The following is a 22,653-nucleotide window of genomic DNA, read 5'->3' on the forward strand; positions in this document are numbered from 1 at the left end:
TGCCTTGAAGCAAGGGGGGCTGGCTTGGGCTTTCTACAATATCCACTGCCCCCATACACCTTCCCAGGCATTGCGATGGGCTGCCCCTCAGGAGAGATCATCTTGGGCAAGATTGCTCTTCTCAAATGAGGATAACGCCTGGTTAGAAACTCAGTCCCCAAGACTCCCAGCAACATAGGGGCAAGCACCTCAGTTCTAAAGAGGAATCAAGGCAGCACAGCAGATCATCCACTCTAACTATAATTAATACCTGAAGAATATGAAAGCCATGGCCAAATGAAAATGGAGGAGAAGTGCTTTCTAGACAGATAAAGCATCATGGGTAAAGGCCCCGAATTGACAAAAACCTCCAGCTATTGAAGTAACTAAGAGTGTCAGTGGGGCTACTGCTATTCCTGTATGGAGAACGGGTTTGGTAGGAATATGAGTGAAAGTCAGGACATTGCTATGGTTCAAGGAAAATAAAATGGTGGCTTAGATATGATGGTAACAATAAATAGGAAGGAAAGCATGTATTTTCAAATTCTATTTGAAAGTAGAATCAATAGAACTTGGTGATAGATTGGGTGGTGGTGGAGTGAGTGAGGAGGGGTCAAGGATATTTTCCACATTTCCAGCTTGAGCAGCTAAGTGAAAGGTGGTGCAATTTACTAAGATGGAGGATATTGGGGAAGGAACAGGTTTCAGAAGCCTATTATAAAAGAGTGATTTGACTGAGGTAATATAAATCAAAATACAAGTAAATCACACTTCCTTTGGAACACTGTACAACCCTGTGGCTCTCCTTCCCATCACTGAAACATTTCCTAAAAAACAGTAGCGTCATTACTGGGAACTATAAGAGAAGCAACATTGCAGTGTAGAGTTTGTATCAATTCAGAAATGCCTGTCCTTTGAGGTTGCATTGTATTCTGTAGCACCTGTATTCTGTTGTTATATGATAACAACAACAAAGTTCCAGATGGTTCTGGATACTCTGCGTGGATGTCTTGGCACAGAGCCTCTCACTTTAGATATCCATCATGCAAAACATCCCTATTCATTCGATCACTTATTCAACTGTTATATATTTTTTTGTACTTACAGTGTGCCAGAGACTATCCTAATGTGCCAGAAGACAGTTCTGAACATGGCAGAAAAGGTGCCTGAGCTTCTCAGGAAGCTTACAGTCTCAACAAGGGAAAAGACAATAAACTTGTGAGTAACAAACTAAATAAAATCCTTTCAGATAGTGATTAATAGATAAAAATCAAAACGGCAGTGTGGTGGTGAGTTCTCAGTACGATGGGGGAGTGCAGTATTTGAGAGGGCAGATGCGGAAAGCTTCTTCCAGGAGGTGACAGGCAAGTTGAAGACTGAACAGTAAGAAGACGCCATTATGTGAAGGTGTGGGCTACCTTTCATGGCAAAGGGAAGAGAAGATTCAGTTACCCGATGTGGAAACAAGCTGGGCATGTTCAAGAAGCAGAGGGAAGACCAGTTGTGCTGAAGCATAAGTGACACGGTGACTAGCAGGGCATGAAGTGAGATAGGTACTTTGGGAAGTGTTTGGGAAGCCATGGAAAAAGGATGTTGTCATTCAAAAAGCACTGGAAAGGCACTGAAAAGTTTAAGTAGCTCAGTGACCTGATCTGATTGCTGCTTTTTTTTTTTTTTTTTTTTTTGCGGTGCACGGGCCTCTCACTGTTGTGGCCTCTCCCGTTGCGGGGCACAGGCTCCGGACGCGCAGGCTCAGTGGCCACATGGCTCACGGGCCCAGCCGCTCCGCGGCATACGGGATCTTCCCGGACCGGGGCACGAACCCGTGTCCCCTGCATCGGCAGGCGGACTCTCAACCACTGCGCCACCAGGGAAGCCCTGATTGCTATTTTCTAAAGATCACTTTGGCTGGTAAGTAGAATGGGTTTTAAAGGGGACATGGGTGGAGAGGGAAGAAGCTCTTTAGGGGGACGTGGCAGTTGGCAGAAACAACATGAGTATGACTTGGACTAAGGTGATAGTATTGGAGCTGGAGGGAAGAATGGTTCTAAACACCTTTTGGAAGCAAATCGAATGGGATTACTCCTAGGCGGGACCTGGAGGTGAGGGAGATGTCAATTTTTCACTTGAGCAGCAGGGGAAAGCTGGTAGAGTACAGCAAGAAATGGCAGTCTGTGGAAAGAACAGTTTTGCACAAAGAGACCAAATATTTTCATATAGAGAGGTCAAGGATGCTATTGGGCTTTGTCTGGAGATGAAGGAAAGAAGTTTGAGTCAAAACTGTAAGTCCAGGGGTCTTCGATGGATAGCTATTAATGACCACTGTGTCTGGCATCACCTCCAGAGAGAGAATAAAAAAAAGAAAGAATAGGGCTCAGGACCAAAACCAGGGGGAGCCTGTCTTGTAGAGCTCTGGAAGAAAAGAGTCCAGAAAAGACCTATGCACACCCTTTGGTGTAGGTGTGTCACAGGATGACTTTTCATTACGTACTGAGCTCAATGGAAAACCAGAAGAGGGCACTGTCACAGAAACCTATAAGAAGAAAAAAGTTTCAATCAGGGGAAGACAGTCAAAGGTATTGGTATCAGCTCCTACTGAGCAATGAGGGCTGCCAATAAGAATGTCACTGGTAGGCTTGGTAAAAGCAGTTCGGTGGAGGGGAGGGAGCTGAAACCTGATTATGGAAGAGTGAACGGGAGACAATAAAATGCAAACGCCAGTGAACCACTCTTCTGATAAGTTTTACTGAGAAAGTGAGCAGAGAAGGGCAGTGGTCGAGAAGGAGGGAATGAGGAGACCAGAAATGGGTTTTCTAAGAAAAAGACCTTAGCGAAGTTTGTATGCTCATGGAAATACTCCAGCTAAAAGAGAACAAATGAAGATGCAGGAGAGAAGGGGATAATTGACCGAGTGATGTCCCCAGGAGGTGTATTGGGTGGAGAACCGGGGCTCAAGTGAAGAGAGCAGACTTCCATCTGAGCAGGGCCAGGATGTGTCTTCCAGACGAGGAATGCAAAGAATGTGCATACAGAGGCAGAGAGACTGGCAGGTTTAGTGATGAGAAGATGAAAGTGTGTCTGCTCTGTTGCATCCATGTTTTTCTCCCATGAGGCACTGAGAGCGGCAGGGGTGATTGCAGAGGCAGGTGTCTTGGAAGTGTAGATCAGAGGAATACCTAAACAATAAATCTTGTGTACCTTTTGGAAGAAGGTACACAAGATTTATTGTTAATTAATTCACCAATTAACTGAATTTAATAGAAAGGGAAGTACGGAATGAGAGAAACCTGCAAGAGTGCCTAATGCTGATCATAAAGAGTAAGCAATACTAACCACAGTAGTGAAGTTCCCTCAAGTATGATTGATACATTTCCATTGCTCTTAATAAGAAGTAAGTATTTCTAATTGCTGAAAATTATGGACACATTCACGTAAGTTTAGTATGAGTTTCCTTTAAGTTTGTAAATTTAGTGGGAATATTTTCCCTATTAGTTTTGTTGTGACGTTATTGAAACCAAGAAAATATTTCTTTAGGGAAGAGGGTTTTCAATTTAATGTGCCTTTTCTTCTCCATAAATAAGGAATGAGCACCCCTTTCACGACCCGTGAAAGGTCACTTATAAAATATATATTTTAGGGCAATAAAACTCATATATTGATCTTGTACCTCTGCATCCTCAACTCATTTTCCTCTTTCAGCTTCATATGAAGATCACAAGGGGGGGGCACAACCTGCCTTTAGAAGTGCTTTTGAGAGCAGATTTTATCATGCTTGATATAATTCCTGTTCTAGGACCTAGTCTATCATCATGAGAACAGATCATTCTGATGCGGTATCTCGAGCATGGTTGTCACACCTTTCTGGATAACTCTGAGAAGTAGGAAGGAAGGTCAATTCTAGCTGAAAATAGTCATCTGTTCTGTTTTTATTGATGTTGCTTGTTTATTTCATAGCTGATAAGCAGGAAACCAAACCTGGGTTTTGTGATAGAGGGAAAGAAATTACCTGCCCAAATTTCTACCACCCCCAAATATGTGTATTATGTATGCATGTAAGTATGTATGTATGTTTGCATGCATGTATTTCCCTTCCTCCTTGACATTGGACTTCTAAGGATGACATTTTATTATGTAATATGATTGCTTTTCTCAAGATTAAGAGCACGTAGTGGTTCTGTTTTTTTGCATTTTTAACATTCTTAAATTACAGAAAATATCTTGAAGAGTGTATCACTTTATCCAATGCAAAGAAGAAAATGGGGAATTGGGGTATCATTGAAATTAGATATTGTGGAAGTACAGATTTGGAACAACTCAGTACTTTTTACTTAGGTTCTAAGTTATTTTTTAGGAGCTGAGTTACGATTTATAAGGTGATAGTAATGAAAGTTTAGCTTTAAATCTTTCTAATTTTCAAAACTCCGAAATCTGTAACCTTTGGAGAAAACAGAGGCAAACACCTAAAAAGTTGAAACAGTACCTGGGTACATAGAGTAAAGCAAATATGACCAAAAATTTTAACGATCTGTAGACTGGAGCCAATTTGCAAAACATTTCTGAATCTTCAGTGATCTTATTAAAATGCAGACTCACACACAGTGTGCTGTAATGATATGCATTTAAGCACCAACTTTGCTTTGCCTCCAAGTTTGTTATTCTCATCTGCAAAAGGATTTAAAATATAAAATTCTATTTTTTATTTAATAATTATTTTGTGCCTGGGTATTAGAATGTTTGTTATTGCTTAACACTTATGTATACACATATGTATATACACGTTAAATGCATCATATGTATATACACGTCATATGTATATACAGATGTTAAATGCATATTCTTTGGAGATATGCTAAACTATAAGTCTAGGAAATAAATATGTACCTATCATTAATAGCATTAATAGCTTCCACTGTATATTTATGATACATGATATTTTTCTTTGTTCTTTTAGGATGATTGATTTTTGTCTCTCTGTAGCTTTTATGGTTAGATTGAGTGATGATTTTCTCTCTCAGAGGTATCCGTGGAAACATTTCTAACTGCCCGAGGCAGTCACATGCCACAGCTGGCACCATATTTAAGCTACTTCCCCATGTAAGTGCATAATTTTGTTACCTGGTGGTAAACAGCAAAGAGCTACAAAAGGAAAATTTGCAAAAATAGTCCTATTTTCACTGAGCTAATGCTGCAGCTCTATCAGTCCTTTCAAGGTAGATGAAAACATTTATTTGCAAATTAAATAACTTCGAAAATTTCATCAAGACTCAGCAAAACTCAGAATGCCATTTCCTCTAAGATGCAGCCACATTTCTATTGGGTATAGATGAACAGATACTCTCTGTGACATTTAGTGGCTCCCCAGGTATTGAAAACCTTTTTTTTTTTTTTGCGGTATGCGGGCCTCTCACTGTTGTGGCCTCTCCCGTTGCGGAGCACAGGCTCCGGACGCGCAGGCTCAGTGGCCATGGCTCACGGGCCTAGCCGCTCCTGCGGCATGTGGAATCTTCCCGGACCAGGGCACGAACCCGTGTCCCCTGCATCGGCAGGCGGACTCTCAGCCACTGCGCCACCAGGGAAGCCCTTGAAAACCTTTTAAGTCAAGGAAAAACAACACTCTTAACTAAGGGATAGTCAAAGAAGATAACAAATGAAACAAAAATACTAAAATTATGAAATAATTAAAAAATATATACTGAGAAAAAAAGAAGGTAGGAGAGATGATTAATTGGAGTTGGTAAATGTTTTCATTTTATTTCTCAAGGTTTAGCTCTGATTTCCTTATTGCTAAACGATAAAGCTTCCTAATGAAGTAACAGGCATGTTTGCTGTCTGGATTAGTATGATGTCAATAGTTTAAACCCAGGATGATGATTTAGTAAAAAACAAACAAACAAAACAAAAAACCAAAAAACCAAAAACAGCCATCTGCTTAAAGTGACATTTTGGAAATTACCTAAAAAAATCTATTTTTAAAGTTTTGTACTTTTGAAATTACTGCCTATTTCTTAACAATTCCCTCAAAATTCGTTTCTGTTCCAAAGAGAAGAAATACGAAAATATTTGCAGTCACACTGTGCCAAACCACTATCTAATGTGATATGCTCCCTGGCTTTCCCAATGCTGTCTTCTCCAGGGCACCTGAGGCCAGCTTCTAAACCTTTCCTGACCTTTCCAAACCTTCTGCCTTCCCAATTTGGCGTCCCATTCCTTCAATTCCCTACTTTCTACTTATTAATTTTTGTTTCTAATGTAAAATGATACCCTCATCCAATGGATATTATCTCCGTGAAAAAAAACACAGTTCAAGGCATCAGTAGACATGTGTGTCCCTATGGGAGGGAATGATTTGCTGCTCCTTTTCCCCTCCATCCGTACCAAATTACACTGGGTTGAAGTCTGCTACGTTAACTCGTGCAGCTTGACCCTACATCTCTCGACAGAGAATTGAACTGTCAGCCTTTGAAATAACAGAATATTTTAGGTCGTGAGGTTTTATTTTTTTTCTTCTAGGAGGATCATACTGAAAAACATACCACTTTATATAGAGAGACAAACCCCAAATTCTAATAGAATAGTAAGAACAATGCCTCTTTCAAAATCGCATTTATGAATAAAGTGAATAGTTCATGTAATTCATTTGAGGTAAAAGTTTCTTTCAAGAACACTAATGGACAACAAGATAATTAAGCTTTTGGGGAGTGGAAGATTGAGAGAAATAGGGCTGTTTTGATTCTGGGTAGATAGTGAAAGAAAATTTCTCTTAAAAATTTAAAAATATGGTTATTTTTATTAGATAAGAAAATAAGAGACTAGACTGGAGGTCAATGAGTAGCGTTACTTTTAGGAAGTGTTAATTTTTACTGAGTTCTGGAAAAAGACCAGAAGTAATAGTCAGCTTGCTACAAATATCTTCCAGATTTTCTCATATTCGTATGTATATAATGTACGAATATGGACTAGCCAGGTCATCTCTCAGCTGGTGGTTGAGGTAGTTTGTCCAGCTGGGCCAGCTGTTTGACAGGCTAAAAATAGAAAGACTAGAAGAGTCAATTTTAAGGGACAAAGGACTTAATGATAGTTATAGGAATTCAAGGTAATGCCAACTCTTCATATATTCAGAGAGGGCCAACAAATAGTACAATCAATGCCAAGTTTGAACAGTAGATTCAATCCAGGCACAAGCTAAGCATTTGTGGTTCTCTGCTGGTTGTTCATGTCAAGAAAAGTTGAACAAAGTTTTAGGGATTTGGCTTTCATAGAGCTCAAAACTAATCCAATGAAGGAAACCATATTTAATAAAAATAATACAAAATTATGAATACAAAATTAGACCCAGGGCCTTAGAAGGGGCTCGTGGAAGTGAGGAAGCTTGAAGCTTAAACTTCAGAAACTGATCTTAAATCCATCTGAATACAGAATGATGCCCTTGTCAGCTTTAAAGGCAGGTCATTCCAGAGGGAGTAAGAGCTGCTGTAGAAATGAGTCAAGGAATTGACTCATGATGGATCAGTAGTTCTCAGCCAGAATTGAATGTTAGAGTCACCTGGGGGACTTTAAAATAAAACGTGCCAGGGCTCCAGATTTCCACCCAAGTAATCTGGGTTGGTGCCAAGTCATTGGTATTATTTAGACCCTCTCCTCCATGTAGTTGTAAAATACAGCCAAGGCTGAAATCTACTGATAGTTCATAATAATGGTGGTGAAGACGATTTTGTTGTTGTCACATATGGAACATCTAACTTGCGTGAGAAGATATAGTATCAAGCACTTGACAGGCATTATCTTCTTAATATTCATGACCCCCAGAGGTACATGTGTCATCAGCATTCTAACATGGAGGATTCTGAGGCTCAAGGAAGTGGCTTGGGTCATACAGCAAAAGTGAGATCTAAATGCAGGAGCCAGGATCTAAACTCTAGTCTGGCCAGTTTTCAGGCTCTTTTTATTGCTCCATATTTCTACCTCCTTAGACAACAGCGTCTCTGAGGGGGCCAGAGAGAGCTCAAGACCTCATAGATTGAGCCAAGGAGTAACTGACTGCCAGTAGGGGATTTTGTACAGACTGCCTGCCTGCCTGCCAAAGAAGTTCTTGGAAACCCAGGAATATTCCCACAGGCCCATGGAGCAGAGGTGACTATTAACTACTTCTGGATCTCAAAGGTGTTATATGGAGGCTGAAGTTATCCTTTTTTTGGGTCCTTCTTCTTACCCTCCCAGCCCCAGCAGTGACGGTTAAATTCACCATCAGAAACAACAGCACAACAAGCCTTTCTCACCCCTTTTCTCCTCATTCACTGGGTCCCTTTTGTTGCTCACAAAGGGTTCCTTGCTTCCTGGCTATATATTGCTGCTCCTGTCTACAGATAACTTTTTAAAAATTTTCTATGTTACTACCTCCCATGACCCTCCGTTTCTCTGCTTCAACTGTAGGCTAATGAAGTGTGTTTGTATATACCTTGTACATACATGAATACACACCTAACTTCCCTCCCAAAATTCCTGGCTTAAAGTCTTGAGCTTTGTTATTCAGCTACTCAGATGAAGGGCCTGAAGCTGCTCTAAGTTCTTAGAGCATTTAATTTTAAAATTACTTGCTCCTGTTTTGGTAATTCTTTTTTCCCTGATAACTGGACAGTTCCATATCCTAGGAGCTGGATGAGTCCGTACCGGACCAGGGGCAATTTGAGAAGCATCATAATTGCATTTAAGATCACCTGCAGCTACTGTCCATTAATCTGTGTCCCTAGAGCAAGTTTATGCACCATATTTTCCCCATCTAGCTGTTTATGGCTCCAAAATCAACCAGGATCCCCACTGACCAATAAAATTCATGATGTCCATCCAAGCTTCCTAACTTGCCTGGCCATGGGAGATTTTCCATGCTGGAAGTTACTTGGTGACTTGCGCTGGTTGTCCAAGAATAAATAGGCAGGAGAGATGCAGAGGAAGGGGTATGGGAGGGAGAGTCAGAGTCCTGGATTCAAATGTGCCTCTACTGCTTTCTAGTTATGGGGTCTTGGGCAAGTTAGTTGCTCTGTCAACTCCTATATAAAATGGAAATAGAATGCCTCTCTGATGAAATTTGTAAATGTGGTAATGTAAAAAACTCCTTTGAATCATGATGGATACATGGGGATGTCTAATATATTTTCAAATCTTATTTTAAAATAAAGTTGCTTCCCTTTATCAAGAAAGATGTCTGCTGTTATAAATTTTTCACAGAAGTCCCCTTTCCTAGGATATTATTTTTAAAACGTTTACTGACCCTGGTTATACTTCTCTTGTGATTCCAATAAGCTGTCAAAAAAAAAAAAAAGCAGTGCCCATTTTTTGAGGGATGAAGTATAGATTTAGAGATTCCAGATATTACTAAATTTTGTCACTTCTTGCCTGCTGATTTGAGGTCCAAATAATATGTAAATCAAGAGAAATCATTAGAAATATTTCAAATTCTCCTTTCTTGTTAGTGTAGCTGTGTAACATGCATTCAGTCAGTACTGATTTATGCATGGTACTGAATTTCTCCTTTTTGTACTGAAAATGTGCTTTTATCGCTTTCAGGTAATTGATTAGATTAAATGACAAAATCTTTTATGATGTATATGGAGCAGAAATTAAAAATATATGATACTTTGTATCAGATATATATATTTTAGGAAAAGGCAAAAGGGAAAGTAATATACATATTACATATTCATTCATTCATTAAGTCAGCAAACTGTTGCTGATTTCCTACTCTGTGCCAGGAAATGTTCTAGGTGCTACAGATACAGCTATGAACAAATCAGGCAGAAATCCTTGCTCTCATCTAACATACCACAAACAATTAAAAAGATAAAACATGAAGATGGATTTTTTTCCCTTATTTATATTGTATACTTACTGTGACCAGTTAGCATGTATTTGTTCTTTTTGTTTTATAACATGCTTTCACCTAATAATTTATCTAATTAAATAGTCTTACTAAGTTTGTGAGGGCATGCTTGTACTTCATCTATTCTATATATGAGAAAAGGCCAGATTGGAGGTAGCCTAAGTTCTCACACCAAAACCAGTGTTAGAGTTGACCATGGATTTCAGATCCTGTGACTTACAGTGACACACATTCTGCTGCTTCTACAATCCTTATTTTAACATTCTTTCTTCTCCTATGATTTAACAGTAAATACAATTGCCAGAAAGAAAGAATGATAGAGATCTATTTTCTTCTTGCTTTGCCACACTACAAGTGCAAAAAGTGCAATTATATCCATCCCAATTGATGGATATAGGAAAATCTAAGCATTTAAGAAGAGGAATAAAACAAAATTAGTTGTATTAATCAAACAGCCTTACACATCTGGCAGTAACTTACATCTGATATGGATTAATTTTTAAATTTTGTTCTGGCTTTTTAGTGGTACAGAGACCACAAGAATGTTGTGTTAACTACACAGGCAGTTTAAGCTAAGTTTCAACTTTGGCTTTTATTTTTCTGCGCTGGTTAGCTTTACTCTTAGCATGATGTAGCCGTTTGACTATTCCTCATATGTAGCCTCAAGGGTCTCCTTCATTGTTAGTTAACATTGAATGAGTATCTACAGGTAGATAGATGATCCCTCAAGAAGGTGACAGTGATGGTAATAATTTAGAGTATCTTTGGACATGGCTTTGGAAACCAGAACTATCTGGTAAAAAATCTACATTAAAGCCTTTCTCTTCTGCCTGATAATCCTTTATGAACTATTTCATAGATGCATTATGGTGGAGAATTTGTGGATTGAGGGGAAAGCATCTTTTTATCTGTAGGACAATAGCGTTCAGCTTCATCATCAGGAGCAATTGCTGAGCAGCTAAAACAGATTCTTTGCATTACTGTGCATAACTAAATGCTGATAGTATAATAGGGTGTTCTCGTCATCATGCAACAGTAAAGAAAATGGTCCATTTCTTCACTCTCTAAGAAATATCCTTTAAGAAGGAAAGGAAAAGTGTCAATGTGAGGAAGCCAGGAACAAATATTCATAATCGACAACTGAGAAAAAAGACTTGAGTGTTAGCATATGCACACACATACTATATTACACCCTGGACTTCTTCAGGTTACCTCTTTAGTGCCCAAAGAGCAGTAGCCATTCTACGAAATGTATGGAATGGAGCAGAAAGGTCAAAGAGCCTCAGACCTTGATTCTTTCCCTTTCTGAGCATTGGCTTTCAACATGGACGAAGGAACAAGTCAAGTCACCGTGAGGTGAATGCACTGTCAGGAAAGGACATTGTGCAGGTTTGTTTTATTTCTTTTTTAATTGTGCAAATGATATAAGAATATTATAATGAATTTTTAAAAAGAAATATTTAAGACATAATTCCACTGTACACATTTTTTACACGATTTTTACCTATTGACCTCACTAGCAAAATTAGTGTAGAGATACTGTTCATCTTTGGAAACTTCTTAGCATGTTCCTTAAATTATCTGTGTTGTCCAGTGGATGTGACTTTTTAAAATTTCAGACTGTTTACAGCAGCACTAAAGTTGCATGATAATTGCCAGTTTGGCTCCTCTCAGTGTCTTCAGTGACTATCAAAATGCCTGGCACATAGTAGGTGCTCATAAATGTTTGTTGAGTGACTGAGTGAAACCATAGCCTAGTGTTCAAACTACTTTTCTTTTCCACGATTCTCTTCCTGTCCCCACCCTTACCTTCCAAACTATGTTCTGTTTTTCTTTACTTAGATATAATTGACATACCATAAAATTCACCATTTTAAAGTATGCAATTCAGTGCCTTTTCGTAAATTCGCACAGTTGTGTAACTATCATCACCATCTAATTCCAGAATATTTTTATTCCCCCCCAAAAGAAACTCCTACCCATTCATATCCACTCCCCATTCTCCCCTCCCTCCAGCTCCTGGAAACTATTAATCTACTTTCTGTCTCTATGGATTTGCCTAGTATGGACATTCATATAAATGAAATCATACAATATGTGGCCTTTTCCCCCCCTCGGCTTCTTTCAGTTAGGGTAAAGTTTTCAAGTTTTATCCATATTTTAGCTTTTATCAGTACTTCATGCCTTTTTAATGGCTGAATCATTCCATTGTAAGAAGACTATACCACATTTTGTTTATTCATTTATTAGTTAATGGACATTTTATCCATTCATCAGTGATGGTCACTTGGGTTTTTCCACTTTTTGGCTATTGTGAATAATGCTGCTATGAAAATATGTGTACAAGGTTTCTTGAGAACATATGTTTTTATTTCTCTTGGGAAGATGCCTACTTGTAGAATTGCTGGGTCATATGATAACTGTTTAACTTTTTAAGGAACTGATTTTCCATAGTAGTTGCATCATTTTTTATTCCCATCAGCAATGTATGAAATGCTTGAATCTCCACATTTATATCAAAAGTTATCTCTACTTTTTAAAAAATATTATAGCCATCATAGTGGGTATGAGGTGATATCTCATTGTAGTTTTGATTTACCTTTCTTAATGACTGACTAATGATGTTGACCATATTTTCATGTGTTTATTGGCCATTTGCATTTCCTTTTTAAACAATAATTATCTCTCTATTTATTTATTTATTTTTGGCTGTCGGATCTTAGTTGTGGCACACGGGATCTTTGTTGGGATCTTCATTGTGGCATGCGGGATCCTCTGCTGCAGTGCGCGGGCTTCTCTCTAGTGGTGGTGCATGGGCTCAGTAATTGTGGCATGTGGGCTCTCTGGTTGTGGCCTGCGTGCTCAGTAGTTGTAGCACGCAGGCTTAGTTGCCCTGTGGCATGTGAGATCTTAGTTCCCTGACCAGGGATGGAACCTGCATCCCCTGCATTGGAAGGCGGATTCTTAGCCACTGGACCACCAGGCAAGTCCCCATTTGTGTTTCTTATTTGGAGAAATGTCTATTCAAATTCTTTGCCCATTTTTAAATTGGGTTATTTGTCTTTTTACTGTTGAGCTGTAAATGCTCTTTATATATTCCACATATTAGACCCTCATTAGATATATGATTTGCAAATAGTTTCTCCCGTTCTGTAGGTTGGTTTTTCACTTTCTTTCTAAGTGTCCTTTGATGCACAAAAGTTTTTACCCATGATGAGTTCCAATTTGTTTATTTTTTCTTTGGTAGCTTATGCTTTTGGTGTCAGGTCTGAAGAACCATTGCCTAGTCCAAGGTCATGAAGATTTACACCTATGTTTTCCACCAAGAATTTTATAATTTTAGCTCTTACATTTAGGTCTTTAATCCATTTTGAATTAATTTTTGCATATGGCATGAGGTAGGGGTCCAACTTCATTCTTTTGCCTGTCTACATCCAGTTGTTCCACTACTATTTGCTGAAACTATGCTTTTCTAATGCCTTCAAGGCTTTTCTCTGTGTGTCTGCTAAAATATAATTTCTCCAAGTGTGGCTCTTCATTATTTAAGGCAGTAATGTGGATGAATAAGTTGTTTTAATTTTAATGGCTGCACCTTTATTTTAGACTTCCCATTTATAGTAAAAACATAATTCTTTCAGTAAAAGTAATGTTGATTTAAAGAAAAATATTAAGAACACCATAATATGGGTGGTACTTAGATTGACAAATACAATGACAGTAAGGTAGGGTTAAGAAAAGTATGGAAAATACTGTTTAATAAGTTGGAACTGACTAATCTTTAGATATTAGAAGTTAATTTAAAAAAAAGAAGTTAATATATTGTTGGAGGGGAGTAAGCTGTTAAATCTTTTCAAGTGATAGGACCCACAAGTTTGGCACACAATGAATGCTCACAAACAGTGATAGGCACTTCCTCATACATTATTACTGCTTTTAATTTGTACTCAATTAACTCTCCTGAAATCACATGACAAGGAAAGAGCAAAGCAAGATTGTAAATCTAGGTCTCTGTTACCTCTCAGCCTCTGCGGTCTCCTCTATACCAGACTACCTTTCACGGCTTACGTCAGAGGACCCTACTCTTGAGGTAGTCAGGCCATGTGAGCGCTGGATGTCAGGCAAAGGAATAGCAGGTGGGGTCCTCAGTCACCTCTAAACACTGTTGAGATAGCTGTTTGACCCGCCTCTTCCCTTCCTCTTTAATCATTCTCTCCCTTCTCTCTCTCCTTTTCCTGTTTTCTCTTCTGAGCAATAACTAAGAATGAACATTTTATTATCTCGTGCATGTGTGTAGTTACTTCTCGTTTACCAAGATTCACATTTGAAATAGAGCTACAGTGATTAAAAAGTACATGTTCATTGTTTTCATGAGTTATTACAAAAAGTACATAATCTCAGGTTCTGACACTTCACTTTAGTTATGTAAAATTAATCTTGAATCCATTTATTCCTTTTCTTCTTGCCTTCTTCCTCCTTCCTTTCCTTCCTTCCTTCTTTCCTTCCTTCTATCCTTCCATCTAAAGCACTAAGAAATCTGGAATATTAATGTAAAGAAGAAGAAAAACTTCTCTGTTATTTCTTCTTATCCTGAGGGGCAATGAGAAGATACATTGGCTTTTGAGTTTAAATCCTGGGACACTCCACTAATTATTAAATTTTTCTGAGTTTTTTCCTCATAAAATGGAAGCCATAAAATCTACCTCAGAGGATTATTCTGCACATTAAATGAGATATATTTATAGTGTCTAGTCGTATACTAGGTTACCCAACAAATGCAACCATTATTAATATTTTGCATATTATATTATCATTAATGTTATTAAACCAGAAATTATGGCAAAAATCAGAGTGCTTAAGAATCCATACATGATGAAAAACACTGGTGTTCTGTTGATTGTTAAGTGGCTCCTTCTACAGATAGAGACTCTTCGATGTAGCAGAAACACCTGGCTACTATTCAAAGTGTATAGATATTGGAAGTGTGCTTATGGCTCTCAAAAGATGCTATTTTGTCCTTTTATTGTCAAACATGATATTAATTAAGTCTGTTGGCAATGGTTACTTATATTTTTAATAGCCAGAGGTATATTAGCTAAAATAAAAGTGAAGAGTCATGATTCTTGACTGTTTCCAAAAATACCCTGATGGTTTGTACACATTGTCTTTATATTAAGTAATATACACTATGCAGGATTTGTAATTATATTTCTATAGAAGAATTCTAAAGCACTTTGCAAACCATGATCCTCTGAGCATATAGAGAGAAGTTGTAAGTATTGTTTTGTCACCAGAACCTGCCTTGCTGTATGCTATTAGGTTGATGTAAAATGTACTGGTGAACTAGTGAAATTTTCAAACATTTTGGTCTGGTCTGGTACACAGTAAGTTAATACATTTTATATTGCTAGCTTGCACATATACATTCTTAACAACAACAAAAAAGGTCCATCTTTGCCATGTGCAATGTTCTATATTTTTTGATCTGGTCTCTTCTATTTCATTAACTAATGTCACTAAATTGGTTTTACAACCCACTAAAATGTTGCAACCTGCAGTTTGATAAAACACTTCATTTCAAAAAGTGACCACTTTGCTTTTGAATTCCTTCCAGAATCAAACCAAGGAATTGTTTGAAACACCTAGAAAAATCTTATGAAGATTTATGAACTTTTAAAAGTATTTTCCATTTTCAAGCCAGATCATTCTTTTTGGTAATTATGCCCCTCCTCCTTTCACATTGGTTAAAGTTACTTTTGTTTAAAATAAGAGTACAGAAGCATTCAAATGCGTCATGGAATTGTATTGCATTCCCTTTAAGTACAGGAAAAGATAATTCTACTGAATCTATATTATGCTCTTTCATTTTTGCCTTCATGGTTTCTATTAATTTTCCTGCATTTGATAAGGTTTGCATTTCATATGAAGTTCTTCTTAACGAATGATTTGTATTGAATGTCATGTTTTAAATGTAAAAAAGAGTATATTATCACAATGAAAAGGAAGCATGTTGAATAAAAGAGCAGATGGACAGAGCCTGATTGATGTTCGGAAGTTATTTTTGCTGTGAACTCCCGTCAGCCTAGAAATCATAAAATAGAAAGGAAGCTTGGTTCAGCTCACACGCCCTTAGGGGTTGTATGGAAAAGAATTTAAAATTCTGATAGAGTAACTTCAAAAATGTAGCAACTGAAATAATTTATTTCACTACAGAGCAACCAACTGAACTTTTACATTGAAATTATTCTTTTTGAACTTGCACATTGTAGCAGGACGGCTCAGTGGTCTCTGCACCTCTGTGCTAAGGATGCCGGGCTGCACAGCTCTGCCTTCCTGACCCACACGAAAGAGCAGCGGCTGCTCTGGTCCCTCCTGCACTTTCTCACTGATCATTCCCTGAATAATGGGCAAAAACAACCCAAAGTCCATGATTTCAAAAAAAAAAAAGGGTGAAGAGGAGGAGGCTGAGGGTAATGGAGAAGTTTTTCTCTTCTTCCTTAGGAAAAGTTTCCAAAGGTTAGTTTTGGGCATTGTGTGAAAGCAATAGAAAAAATATTGGGCATTTTTATCCATAATGACTACCACATTCAGTTAGCTACAGTTGTGACATTTGATCTGGCTGGACCTTCAGATCATCTTAGAAGAAGAAATAGAAAAGTAATGAACCAGGCAAGGGCCACCACTAGTTTTTGATACATGACATTCCTTTTCATTCTCTGTGCTCTTTATCAAGCTACGCCTGGACAGCTCCATGCATCTCTTTGTTCTGAGTGACACTGAGATGATGACCACCAAGGAAAAAGCAGCTCTGTCACTTCTGGACAGTGTTTCCCAACCTGACCCTATCTATGATGGTTGCATGCTTCATCTCATGTAACTAAGAATATACAGAAAAATGACAGTGATGAGGCCAATAAACTATAAATGAACGTCCACTGAATTAATCAAAAGCAGCACATACATTTGATAAAGTGTATTTCTGTGTATATGTATGAGAGTGTATGACCTATCATGTATTCAAGCTACACAAAAATTTACCCATAAGAATTCCCAAACTCTTTGCAATCACTCAGCGTATCTGCAGTGGTCTGAAACTCACAAGTTGAAAACCATTGCTCTAAAATTTTAAAGATCACTAGCAGCTGAGGAAAATGCAGCCGAAAGGGATCCCTGAATTAATCATTTAAATGGTCAGACACTAAACAATAAAAATAAAAGGAGGATGAATCAAAAATGTACTATCAGGGCTTCCGTGGTGGCGCTGTGGTTGAGAGTCGGCCTGCCGATGCAGGGCACACGGGTTCGCGCCCCGGTCCGGGAAGATCCCACATGCCGCGGAGCGGCTGGGCCCGTGAGCCATGGCCGCTGGTCCTGCGCGTCCGGAGCCTGTGCTCCGCAATGGGAGAGGCCACAGCAGTGAGAGGCCTGCGTACCGCAAAAAAAAAAAAAAAAAGTATTATCTAATTTGCCTTTATTGAAATCCATACCTGAGACAAATAGAGGAAGCCCAGAAGGATGGAAAATTATGTTTGTTTTTAGATAAACATTTCCCTGGAATATACAGATTTTATTTTTTCAGATGAAATCTCGCTATCTTACTTTGACGTAAAGAAACATCAGAAGATATACTGCTGCTATGAATAAAATTTGCAATTTTAATAATTTTCTATGCTAATTACCTACATATGTGATTTATTATTAAAAATTGTTAAGGTAGATAATTGGGACCAAAACAAACAAAAAAGACACAATGGCAACAACATCAACAAAACCAAGGCTTCACATCCACTTCTGGCAGAAGTGAAAGAATTAGAATTATTTTTTAATAATTAGAATTATTTTCAATTTATGTTATTGAGTTTTTAGTTTGTTTTTATTTAAAGAGAAAATGTTTCCATTCTAAAAGGAAGTATTATGGTCAGATACAGAACTTGAAACCTGGGAAAATTCTGCTTTGAGGCAGATGTTAATACTGAGTCACTTCCTGGTTCATAGTTAATGAGCTATCTAATGTTGAATAGAGATAGTCAACTGACAAGCAATCTCTAGTTAATAAGCTTTTACAATCAAGGGTAACTTTTGTCCCCCCACCGATGAATAGCTGGATTGCATTCTGTGCTAATGAAACTGTTTTTCAGTGGAGCATACAGTGATTTTCATAATTCTAGTCCTGGCTGAGATGTTGGGAAAATGGTACATAGCCAGAATAATTAAAATGGGATTTAAGGACATATTTTGGAAGGCTTCTGTTTTTCAAGATGGTTGTTTGTGAGTGCTGTTACTTCCGATTCTCAAAAATTTCAGACCTGAGAGTAAATTTGGTGTTGAGGGAAGTTGTGAGTTTTGATTCAGATTCCAACTTTGCTACTACTGGCTCTGTGATTTTGACCAGTTTGCTTAATAATGTGATATATACCTTGCAGGGTTGTTAAGGAAGTTCTATATCATATCTAAAGTACTTGTCATGCTGTATTCAGTAAATCATAGCTGCTATAATTACTATCACTAGTACTGCTACCAGTATAATTCAAAGAGTGATTATTATTATTCCTGTACTATTTAGCAGTTGATCCTTTAAAATATACTGAAAGTAAACTCTTTTCTAATGAAGGTGTCAAGTTAAATATATCCAATACAAAATAAACAAATGGAACTTTGAATTCATTGGTATAATGAACGATTAATTATGAAATTTGGAAATGCTGAATACAGTAAGCTGCCTCAACAGAACAGATGAAATTCTAGAGGGACCCAAATCACCACATACATGAGTTGTTTGGTCACCTTTAGGACCTGCCCTTTTTTAAATGAATATTGCTCCTTAGGCAATCATATACAAGGTTGTAAAATGTCTGTACATCCCTCTGAATGGCCCAGAATCCCAGCCAGGACCTCTTTCTTAATATTGTCTGGACTGCAGTATTGATTTTTCCAAGCATAATCCAACCCACAGGACCCTTTCTGCTGGAAAAATAAAGTGTTTATTTTATACTAAGAAAAGAGCAGGGTGGATGGAAGCTTTGCATGGAAAAAACAAAAGAAGGAAAAGCTTAGGACACAGATAACTTGGATGTGGTAGCTGTAGGTCTCTCCACAAGATGGCACTCATTCTCCCTCCTTTATTATTTTTTTCAATAGACAAAAATAAATCTGTCACTTATTTTCCACAGTCAGAGAACAAATGTATTGTTGGTTTATGAATCAAATGGAGCTGGTTTCATGTAGTTTAAAAACATCCTATCATGTTTCTTATTCTTAGTAGGAATAAGTATAATTTTACCTCCTCTAAGGCTCTATTTGGATGTGAATACTACTAATACTTAGGAGGACATACTTACCCCCACTCCCACTCCCAAATGTAACAAAACTCATATTAACCTTCTAAAAATTTTTCTACTAAAATCTCTATGGAGTATAAACTATTAAAAACACAATTGAAAAATCAAAGGCACAAACTTCCAGTTATAAGATAAATAAGTACTAGGGATGTAATGTATGTGTTAAACATAATGAACACTGCTGAACGTTATATATGAAAGTTGTTCAGTTGTAAATCCTAAGAGTTTTCATCTCAAGGAAAAATATTTTTTTCTATTTCTTTCTTTTCTATTTCTTTAATTTTGTACCTATATGAGATGATGGATGTTCACTAAACTATCACTAATCATAATCATTTCATGATGTATATAAATCAAATCATTATGCTGTTTACCTTAAACTTATACAGTGCTGTATGTCAATTATATCTCAATAAAACTGGAAGAAAAAATAAATAAAATACAACTGAAGACTAAAAATAATCAGAATCCCCTCTCTTTTTGTTCTTATTATCATTTAAAAATTTAAGTGGATGTACCTTTCCATTTGAAAGAAAATCTCTGATACCTCCAACTGAACATGAGTCAGAAGCATATTTACCTCCAAAGAGCCTTGGGTCTACTCACTCTTTTTAGTGATGGGAAATGTCACAAGTGTATTCTTGTCACTTTAACTTCCACTGGAGTCTGTGCAATCATTCAGTTTTTCTTAAAACAGAGGAAAAACTGATTCATTACATTTTTTTTAAGATCAAATGCAAAGTAATACATGTTACTTCTTAAAACATTAAAGAAAAAATGTTATGTTGTCAGTTTCCATAAAAATAGGCTTTGAATGATAAATGGTAAGTAAATAAATAAAAGGGAATTTAATGGGACAATTTCATGCTTCTATCTTTTAGTACTTGCATCAGATTTTCTTTTAAAAGGTTTAGAAGGTATGGAATGTATGTGGGCAAAATTATAGCTTACTTGATTTGTTAATGTGATGGTAATGAGCCCCTACTGAGAAGCTCTTTTTCTTACATAGTTTTCAGTGTCTAGATTTTTTTTTTTGGTAGACTTTAGAGTAGTTTATGGTGACTATGCGACAGATCGCTGAAGGTTAGAGTAAATTCTTTCCTGCCTTGATCATAACAACTATTATTATGGAGCCTTTGCCTCACTTTTTAAAGGGTGCCAAACCTGTTGGAAGCTGATACTGCAGAATGCTTTGCCACCACATAGTGAAAGTCAGACTTTGAAAGAAGAAGGCAGAAAAATTCAGAGAGGGTTCTAAGAGAAAGATATTACAGAGAGGAAACTGAGACTAATATCAGAATGTTACGGGAAAACAAAGCTAAAGCTTGAATGATTTTAATAAAGATAATAGATAGTGCTATACTTGTTGTATAGGCTAGACACTAAACTAAGCCCTTCCTATTTATTAGCACATTCACACTCCCAGCGTTCCTAATGTGACCAAAATCACTACCCACCCTGTTAATAGGCAGGATGGCTGAGAACCAGAAAGGATAAATGGCTTGGGTTTTGGGGTAGGATTTAAATCCAGTTCTGACTTATTCCAAAGCCTATGACTTTAACCAATAGACATTCCCGACTCACTGACTTTTAGGGGCATAGAATGTTAGAATTTGACTACTGGCTTCAAACATAAGTAATATTTTTATATAAGTGTAGATAAGTTGTTCCACCCTTTCAAATTTTAAGAGAAAGTACGCTTTCAAGGAACTCGAGAGCTTTTGATTTGATGCATGGAGGAAGTTCTTGATCCTCAGGGTGTTGAAACAGTGAATGAACTAAGAAAGGGCTGTGTGGATCTGAATGAGAGATCTTCAAGAAGCAAGTGGTCATAACCACTTTCCTAGTCGTACAGATCAATCTTCTAAAGAATGTAAGGAAAGGCACAGGTACCTCCTTTTAGAGATTTTTATTATGATTGTAAACACCTTTGTGTGAAATATATTTCATACATATTGAACTCAGTCAACATCATTCCTCATTTGTCTCACTTCTGTCAGTATAAAGCCCCAGACCTTTAAGTAGTTGGCATGACCTGACATGATCACTTTTCTCGTTAATCACTTTTTCATATTCTCATGAATCTAGGAATACCGTCTACTTTCATTTGTAATAACTACGTGGAAGTCTCTTCAGTGCTTTAGTTTATCTAGCTATTCATAAACTGTGGGACATGTAGATGTTTTTCCCCTGCTTCTTGCTATTTTTGAGTGAGCATGTGTTGTTCCTTTTGGCTGGAGTCGGAAGAGGGATGGGGGTTTAAGAGATACATGCAGGTTTCTTTGAAGTAAAGTTCCCAAAGTGCAATTACTGTATCAAAAGATGTTAATAGATTTTTCACTCTTGTTAAATATTTCCAGATAGCTTTTTAGAGAGAACAAACACATTTTTAATGACTTCAGCCACCTATAGGTCCTAAATTCCAAACTCAAATTCTGAATACGTGAGCTTTTCTCAGTTTTCCAAACTGGTAAAATAAGTGAGTGCAGCTGGCCAGGTGTTTGACCACAGAGGGTGTTGAGGACAGAAACAACCTTAAGGGCACAGCCCCCATCTAGAAGGGGCAGCGTCCTCTACTCAACATTGCCTGGATGTTGCCTTGTGAGAAGATAATTCCAGCGTTGGTATAGAACTTCAAAAATATATGGAGACTCTAGAAATCCAGGTTTTAGAGGAGATCTCACAACTTTTACGCATTGGCAAAACATTGGAAGTATTTTTGAAAACTGTGAGGAAAAAAATGTTTCTGGTCTGCTGCAGCACATTGACCGGCCTCCAGTTGGTGACCCTGAGGTATACATTCTAATTCCCTAAAGTCCCACATTGAGCTTTGTCATTTTTAAATTTTATTTGCCATGTCAGTAGGTATGCAAAGATATCTTAGTGTTATTTTAGTTAGCATTTTTAATTGTTTGTAAGGCTGTGTTTTCCCCCCTTATGGCAGTCCTCTATCTCATTATTCATGTGAAATTTTGTGTAGCTCCTTTATTTGTGAGGCGCTGTCTGGGTACTGATTTGTATAACAGGTCAGTCCTTTATACACACACAGATGTGTGTTGTATGATAGTATGTTTTAATCAGATATATTTATTGCATAGTCTCATTATGTTGCTTTCTTCTTTTTTTTCTTTAACATCTTTGTTGAAGTATAATTGCTTTACAATGGTATGTTAGTTTCTGCTTTATAACAAAGTTAATCAGCTATATGTATACATACATCCCCATATTCCCCCCCCTCTTGCATCTCCCTCACACCCTCCCTATCCCACCCTTCTAGGTGGTCACAAAGCACCGAGCTCATCTCCCTGTGCTTCCCACTAGCTATCTATTTTACATTTGGTAGTGTATATACGTCAATGCCACTCTCTCACTTCATCCCAGCTTACCCTTCCCCCTCCCCGTGTCCTCAAGTCCATTCTCTACATCTGCGTCTTTATTCCTGTCCTGCCCCTAGGTTCTTCAGAA

This window comes from Physeter macrocephalus, chromosome 1 (assembly GCF_002837175.3).
Source record: "Physeter macrocephalus isolate SW-GA chromosome 1, ASM283717v5, whole genome shotgun sequence".
Classification (NCBI taxonomy): domain Eukaryota; kingdom Metazoa; phylum Chordata; class Mammalia; order Artiodactyla; family Physeteridae; genus Physeter; species Physeter macrocephalus.